The following is a 7,362-nucleotide window of genomic DNA, read 5'->3' as shown; positions in this document are numbered from 1 at the left end:
GGGGACAAGGGCCCTAAGCTGATGATGAGCCTTACAAGCCTGACTGTGCCAGGATCACCCGAACCCTCTCTGCTGCATTTTCATCTTCAATCTGTTAAACATAATAATAATAATGATAATGCTCATGGCGTTGTACTGCTGGACGGTACAGTGATGGGAGTAATCCGGGTTGGGGAGTCTACATATTCTCCGGAAAGTTCTTGGTGGGTTCGACTTGTAGTCAAGATGCCGCCATTTTTCAAGATGGCCACCAATTTCCACTCAAAATTACACCGTCAGAGACTTTGATTCCATGTAAATTCCACAATTTTCATACAAGATGCATGAATAAAGGCAGATGTGATGCTTGTACTATAAAGATGATATACAGATAGAGAGGCTTTGAAAATTCAAGATGGCCGCCATTTTTCACCCTAAATTACACCGTCAGAGACTTATATTCAATGTATATACCACAATTTCCATACAATATGCATGGAATTTGGCAGTTATGTTGCTTGTACTATAAAGATAATATACAGAGAGGGAGGCCTTGAATAAAGGTAATATACAGAGAGGGAGGAATTGAATATTCAAGATGGCCGCCACGTTCCACTCAAAATTACACCGTCAGAGACTTAGATTCAATGTCAGTTCCACAATTTTCATACAATATGCATGGCATTTGGCAGATAAATGTATGTTGTTTGTACCATTCGATATGAAAATATTAAAAACCTTAATTGACCACCATTTTCCGTGATATTGGGAGTATTGACAAAGTCTATGTATTGATCTTTCCCAAGGCGTTCAATTTTATTCAAAGTTTTTACAACAGCTGATGCAGCAATTTCAATGTCCCTTGTTGATATTACTAGAAGATTACTTAGTATGTCCATGTTCAAGAGGCATCAAATTCTTCAAGAATTCTGTTCACTTCTGGACCGCCAAATGTCCATCTTCTCAAGGCAGATGCATTCTCTGTAAGACCGATGGCACCTCCGTCACCTTTTACGCTTGTATTATTCTGTTCAGGAGCATGATCCAGTGGGATTGCAGAATAAGCCCTCTCTGTCTTTTGAACAACAAAATTCCCTTTCTTGAACTCTTCTTCAGATTCTTCAGGTCTCGAATATGCACTGATGATGTGCCTTACCAGCCTGACTGTGCCAGGATCACCCGAACCCCCTCTGCTGCACATTATCTTTAATCCGTAAACCATAATAAAAATCTTCAGTTCTCAAGACAATCTTTCACACAATACTGTGGAATCATATGAACTCGAAGCCATTAATATATATACATATTGTTGCAGATAAAATGGAATCAAAAAGCTTTCAAATACATGGGAAGATACGACAGTGTCGCACTAAAGGTAAGACACAACGCATCAGTGTAAAGCCACAATGTATATAGTAGTTAATGAATGTCAGTTACAGATCACTTAAATTATACAATGATTGTGTGTGCTATGTACATATTTTTCAGTTACAAGATCAAAGGATGGAAACGAAATAGAAGAAATGTATATCCAGTTCAAAGATGAAGATGGGGATGAAACCTATAATAGCACTTGCAAAACCGAGTGGACGTGTGAGCCAAAACCAGACGAGAAGGTGCTAAATGCTGACCTCTCCCCGACCGTGATGGAGCCACTGTACGAACTAAAGGATTCAACTAGGCGAACATATCGGGCTAAATTGAAGGAAGTCCAAAGTGGGAGTATAGTGTTTGTGTTTGAACACGAAACTGGAGAGGATGCTCTACAGATGATAAAGAGGCAGAAGGAAGTAAAACACCTGATATTAAACTGCTTGCGCCAACTCGACTCCGAAGTTGAGGAATTAAAACTTCACATAAAGCTACAAGACCTGAGCCAGTCTGAAAGGAAAGTGGATACAACAGGTACAACACATCCTGTCAGAATACATCATTTGCAAACGCCCCTTTTTCTGAGTAATTATATATCTGACCTTTCTCGACCTTTGTAAACAAAACAACTGTCAAATAATTGCTGCCGCTGATTGTTATTGTAAGCCTTTCTCTCACCTTCTGCCAGATATTTACGGCTTGTTGATTGTCAATGATTGTTATGTACACAGCTAGACCGATTACGGGGTCACGTATTATGTACTACTGGTGCAGTTGCTCACCTACTCGTGTGATAGAATTGACTGAGTTATAATTTAACGTCACCTCGGCAATATTTCAGCCACATAGTGACGAGAAAGGTTTTACATACAAAATAAATACAAGTTAAATAACCAGTCATCTAAGGGTATCACTAGCATGTAAATCTAAAACTATTTTATTTATAAAGATAATAGAATATGAATATTGTATATGAATATGAATATGACCTTTTAAGCCCTTTGTAAACAAAACAACTGTCAAATAATTGCTGCCGCTGATTGTTATTTTAAGCCTTTCTCTCACCTTCTGCCAGATATTTACGGCTTGTTGATTGTCAATATTCGCCTTTCCTTTGTATGATGGTTACTACTGCATGACGAAAGTGTTGAAGTGGGTATGCTCAAATCTGGGAGTCAGGCTTCACTGGTTCTGATGCGCTTTCAACTTTGTGGCATGATATCTGCTTAGCTAATAACAATCAAGCTTTTAAGAAAGTCTGCATATTTCTTCATGTTGAATTGTTGCAGAGAGCAGGCCAATGAAAAGGAAACGAATTATCAGTGATTCGATATCAACAGAACAAGATTGTCTATCTGCTGATACATCTGACACATCTTCAGGAGGTAGGTTGATCAAAATAAAGCTGCTAGATAAGCACAGTGTGGGTATGTTATAAGATATGTAAAACATATATCTCTTTATAATTATCTAATATCAATATTAGTTTACACATCAAATGATGTTTTCATCAATTTACAAGCATGTAACAAGTCTTAATTGCTAAAAATGAAAACCGTATGTGTCCTTTATCATCACAAAACACATGCCACATGACAAGAAAAGAAAACTGAAAGACTGGCAATCATCTTCAAGATATCAAACATACGTACAACCAATACCACATCCACAAACGTCTGGTAAGGGTAACTCTAACCTTAAAGTAATTGTTGATTAATGCCTCGATACAGAAAAGTTACCATTGCAAGCTGTGTAGGTATAAGTTTGATCTTGCGGTTATTCCAGGAGAAATATATTTCGTATGTGCACCAGTAGTACATAGACAATGTATCAATTATAACGAAATATATTTCATTCGACTTGAAAGGCGAAACAGCTCTGGTAATTATGTGCATTGATCACTAAGATTGTAGTTCAGTTGTATCCGCTTTTCACAATTTTCATAAAGAAGAAGGTGTTTGTTGCCTGACACCACACAAGAGATCTCCTGGGGTCCGACATCAGCCTAGTAATAATTTCGAATACCCTACTGTAACAGGAACAATGTAAAATATATCCCACCCATCAAAAGTTTAAACTCATTGATGTAAAGGTGGTCACGTACTTCAGTCAACTGTTTTATACTAAATTTTGCAAAATATGCCATATTGTTTGAAGGTGCTGTTTACACATGAACTGATGTATTGTAAAACAAATTCGTAACGTTGAAAAGATTATTGTCATGAGCTCTGAAAATAATGAAAACCAGTGAAAATGGGTAAATTCTTAGCAAACCTTTACACCACAACGCAGCTGTTCACATGCACGATGTTTGCACAAGCTTTTCAGCAATTTGATGCATGAACCTCGTGCAATTCAGCTGCATAAAGTTTGCAGTCGGTTCCCCCAAGTTAGTGGAGTGTTGTAGATACTATCTTAGATGAGAGATGATGAACGACGCATGTGATATTGCCACAGCGTTCTTGTTATCTTATTTGAAGTATTCCGTAACTGTTAGTCACGCAGAATAATGTTTATCAGTATGACCTTGTGTTTTTTAACAGCAATCGTGTACTATCTGGTAACTGTAAATCAATCTTCGTGCGTTGTTATGTACACAGCTAGACCGATTACGGGGTCACGTATTATGTACTACTGGTGCAGTTGCTCACCTACTCGTGTGATAGAATTGACTGAGTTATAATTTAACGTCACCTCGGCAATATTTCAGCCACATAGTGACGAGAAAGGTTTTACATACAAAATGAATACAAGTCAAATAACCAGTCATCTAAGGGTATCACTAGCATGTAAATCTAAAACTATTTTATTTATAAAGATAATAGAATATGAATATTGTATATGAATATGAATATGACCTTTTAAGCCCTTTGTAAACAAAACAACTGTCAAATAATTGCTGCCGCTGATTGTTATTTAAACCTTTCTCTCACCTTCTGCCAGATATTTACGGCTTGTTGATTGTCAATATTCGCCTTTCCTTTGTATGATGGTTACTACTGCATGACGAAAGTGTTGAAGTGGGTATGCTCAAATCTGGGAGTCAGGCTTCACTGGTTCTGATGCGTTTTCAACTTTGTGGCATGATTTCTGCTTAACTAATAACAATCAAGCTTTTAAAAAAGTCTGCATATTTCTTCATGTTGAATTGTTGCAGAGAACAATTCACTGAAAAGGGAACGAATTATCAGTGATTCGATATCAACAGAACAAGATTGTCTATCTGCTGATACATCTGAAACATCTTCAGGAGGTAGGTTGATCGAAATATGGCTGCTAGATAAGCACATTGTGGGTATGTTATAAGATATGTAAAACATATATCTTTTTATAATTATCTAATATCAATGATATTAGTTTACACGTCAAATGATGTTTTCATCAATGTACAAGTATGTAACAAGTCTTAATTGCAAAAATGAAAACCGTATGTGTCCTTTCTCATCACAGAACACATGCCACATGACGAGAAGAGAAAACTGAAAGACTGGCAATCCTCAAGATATCAAACATACGTACAACCAATACCACATCCACAAACGTCTGGTAAGGGTAACTCTAACCTTAAAGTAATGGTTGATTTATGCCTCGATACAGCTAAACTCTGTCAAAAATACACCAGCAGAAACGCAACCCTGTCCTCAGATATGAAAAATTCGTTTGAATGAAGTTATTGCTTCCAAACTAAATTTTATTCGAATGTATTGAAATGATACACGTAATTAATGAAGATTACCATCCAAACAACTGCATTTGTACGCATAAGTGTATTTTATTGCTTATTCCGTCACAACGCATGAAATGACCCCGTCATGGTGACTTCTGCACAAAAAAACACATGCAAATCATGAAAATGGCAGTTAATGTAGGGTGTATAAAAGCCCATGTGCTTCCGTATTATATTCATTCATTTGTCGCCGAAAAGCTGTGTTAAAAATGCCACGATTGAGTGCTGCCGACCGAAATATCGCCATTGGTCGTGTTCAAGCCGGAGAAAGTTTTGGAACTGTTGCACGGCACCTAAATGTTCACAAAACAACGATATCCCGACTTTGGAGCCGCTACAACAACTTCAATTTGACCAACGATCGCCCGAGAAGTGGAAGGCCAAGAATCACGACCCCTTCAAGATCGGTACATCCGGGTCCATCACCTGCGTAATCGGCATGCCCTACCAACCGTGACTGCCACACAAATACCAGGTTTGAGGAGAGTGTCAGCTCAAACGATTAGGAACCGTCTGAAAGAAGCGGGTTTACGTGCCTGTAGACCAGTTGTTGGACCTGTACTACGCCCCTACATCGACGCCGACGACTCAGGTGGTGCAACAACGTAAGGATACGGACTTTACAAAACTGGAGGCGAATCTGGTTTCTGATGAATCACGTTTCTTTTGCAACGTCACGACGGAAGACAGCGTCTGTATAGGAGACGTCATAACGTTTTGCGCCCATCTGCGTCCGACAGGTGGACAGATTTGGCGGAGAAAGCGTCATGGTTTGGGGAACCATCTCATACAACCAGAAATCAGACTTGGTGATCGTTCCAGGGAACCTGACAGCCCAACGTTACATCAACCACGTGTTAGAGCTTCACCTTCTCCCGATTATTGACCAACAGACACAGATTTTTCAACGGACAACGCCCGGCCTCATACTGCACGTGCAACAATGAACTTTCTGCAGAATTCCAACGTCAATGTCTTGCCATGACCCTCTAAATCACCAGATCTCAACCCTATTGAACACCTGTGGGATACTCTGGATCGACGCGTACGTCAACGTCAGCCGCCGCCACAGACGCTGCAACAGCTCGCCGTTGCACTGCAGGAGGAGTGGAGAGCCATTCCCCAGGAAAGAATCCGGCGTCTTATCCGTTCTTGTCCAAGGAGATGCCGTGCAGTGATTGCAGCGCGTGGTGCTCATACGAGATACTGAGAAAGACGCCCCCTGGTGACAAACTGGTGTCTGTGAGATGACTTTGAAATGACAATTTTAAACATGCCCATCTGGGTTATTATTCTGCCAAATTTCAGACTTCTGTCTTAAATAATAAAAATGCCGTGTCGTCCTAAAACTTCAGATCTTCAGATCAAGAATCTCTTTAAAATACAGGAATTATCTACTGTTTATTTGTTGCGTTTCTTTCTCCAATTACTAGACAGAGCTTTAAAAGTAAACTTGTTGCTCACATTGTGACACAATGAATAACACTGTCACATTACAATATATATAACAATGTATGTAACGTTACCAAGGAAACGTAAATGGGTCTCCTTCGTTCGAACTACATGTCCTCCTGCTGGTTCACTTGATGTGGTGAATGGGAAACTGGTCATATGTTTTAATATACTGTCACCAACCAGCAACAGTAAACGATTACATGCAGAGACAAATGTTAGACTAGTCTGTAGTTCTTGGATAGAGAAAGCACACGTCAGGGGGACTACGTACAACAGTTTCTGACGCTCCCAAATGTTTGGCGCAGACCAGGAGAGTGTCCGTGTTCTCCGCGGGGAGTACAGCCCTTCTGACACTCTGGGTATGATTTCAAGTCTTTTTTAACTATTGTGGGGCAATACCACGACAGGGGACACGAGCAATAGATACAAAACATTGTAACAAAAAAACAACAACGGGGAATCAAACCTGGTCTTTGGCGTGACGAGCCAACGCTTTAACCACTGGGCTACCTTCTTCTTCTTCTTCTTCTTCTTCAGTTAGGTGCTTTTGAGGCCGCCTTCGCCTGTTGGCATTTCGGCAGACTGGGCTACCAACCGCCTTATATTTTAAATGTCTCTTTTTCATCAAAGTGTGTTTATGTACGTTTCCTTATTCATTTCATTTCCATGCACCTTTCCTTAAAAGAATAGTTGCCTAGCAACAGTAATGCCAGCACATCGTTCACATTTAGTTTATGGTTAAAGGCGCTGATGACAGGTTGTTTATAGAGCAGAGATTGCTCACATATCCCTCAGTATCCACGAACTGTATCGTGACGACACAAGGAAGT

At 39.6% G+C, this 7,362-nt stretch overlaps 1 long non-coding RNA gene across 1 annotated transcript; it reads left to right on the top strand.

Moving 5' to 3' along the window:
- Positions 1–1,294: 1,294 nt before the first annotated feature.
- On the top strand, positions 1,295–4,846 carry LOC124253069. The gene is made up of 3 exons (XR_006892083.1): positions 1,295–1,354; positions 2,640–2,735; positions 4,801–4,846. It is a non-coding gene; the product is annotated as an uncharacterized LOC124253069 (long non-coding RNA).
- Positions 4,847–7,362: the final 2,516 nt, after the last annotated feature.

The sequence above is a fragment of the Haliotis rubra genome, unplaced genomic scaffold (genome assembly GCF_003918875.1).
Source record: "Haliotis rubra isolate DU_JTF1 unplaced genomic scaffold, ASM391887v1 Scf530, whole genome shotgun sequence".
Classification (NCBI taxonomy): domain Eukaryota; kingdom Metazoa; phylum Mollusca; class Gastropoda; order Lepetellida; family Haliotidae; genus Haliotis; species Haliotis rubra.
Note: the sequence above shows the minus strand (reverse complement) of the source record. Positions and strands in the feature narration are given on the sequence as shown.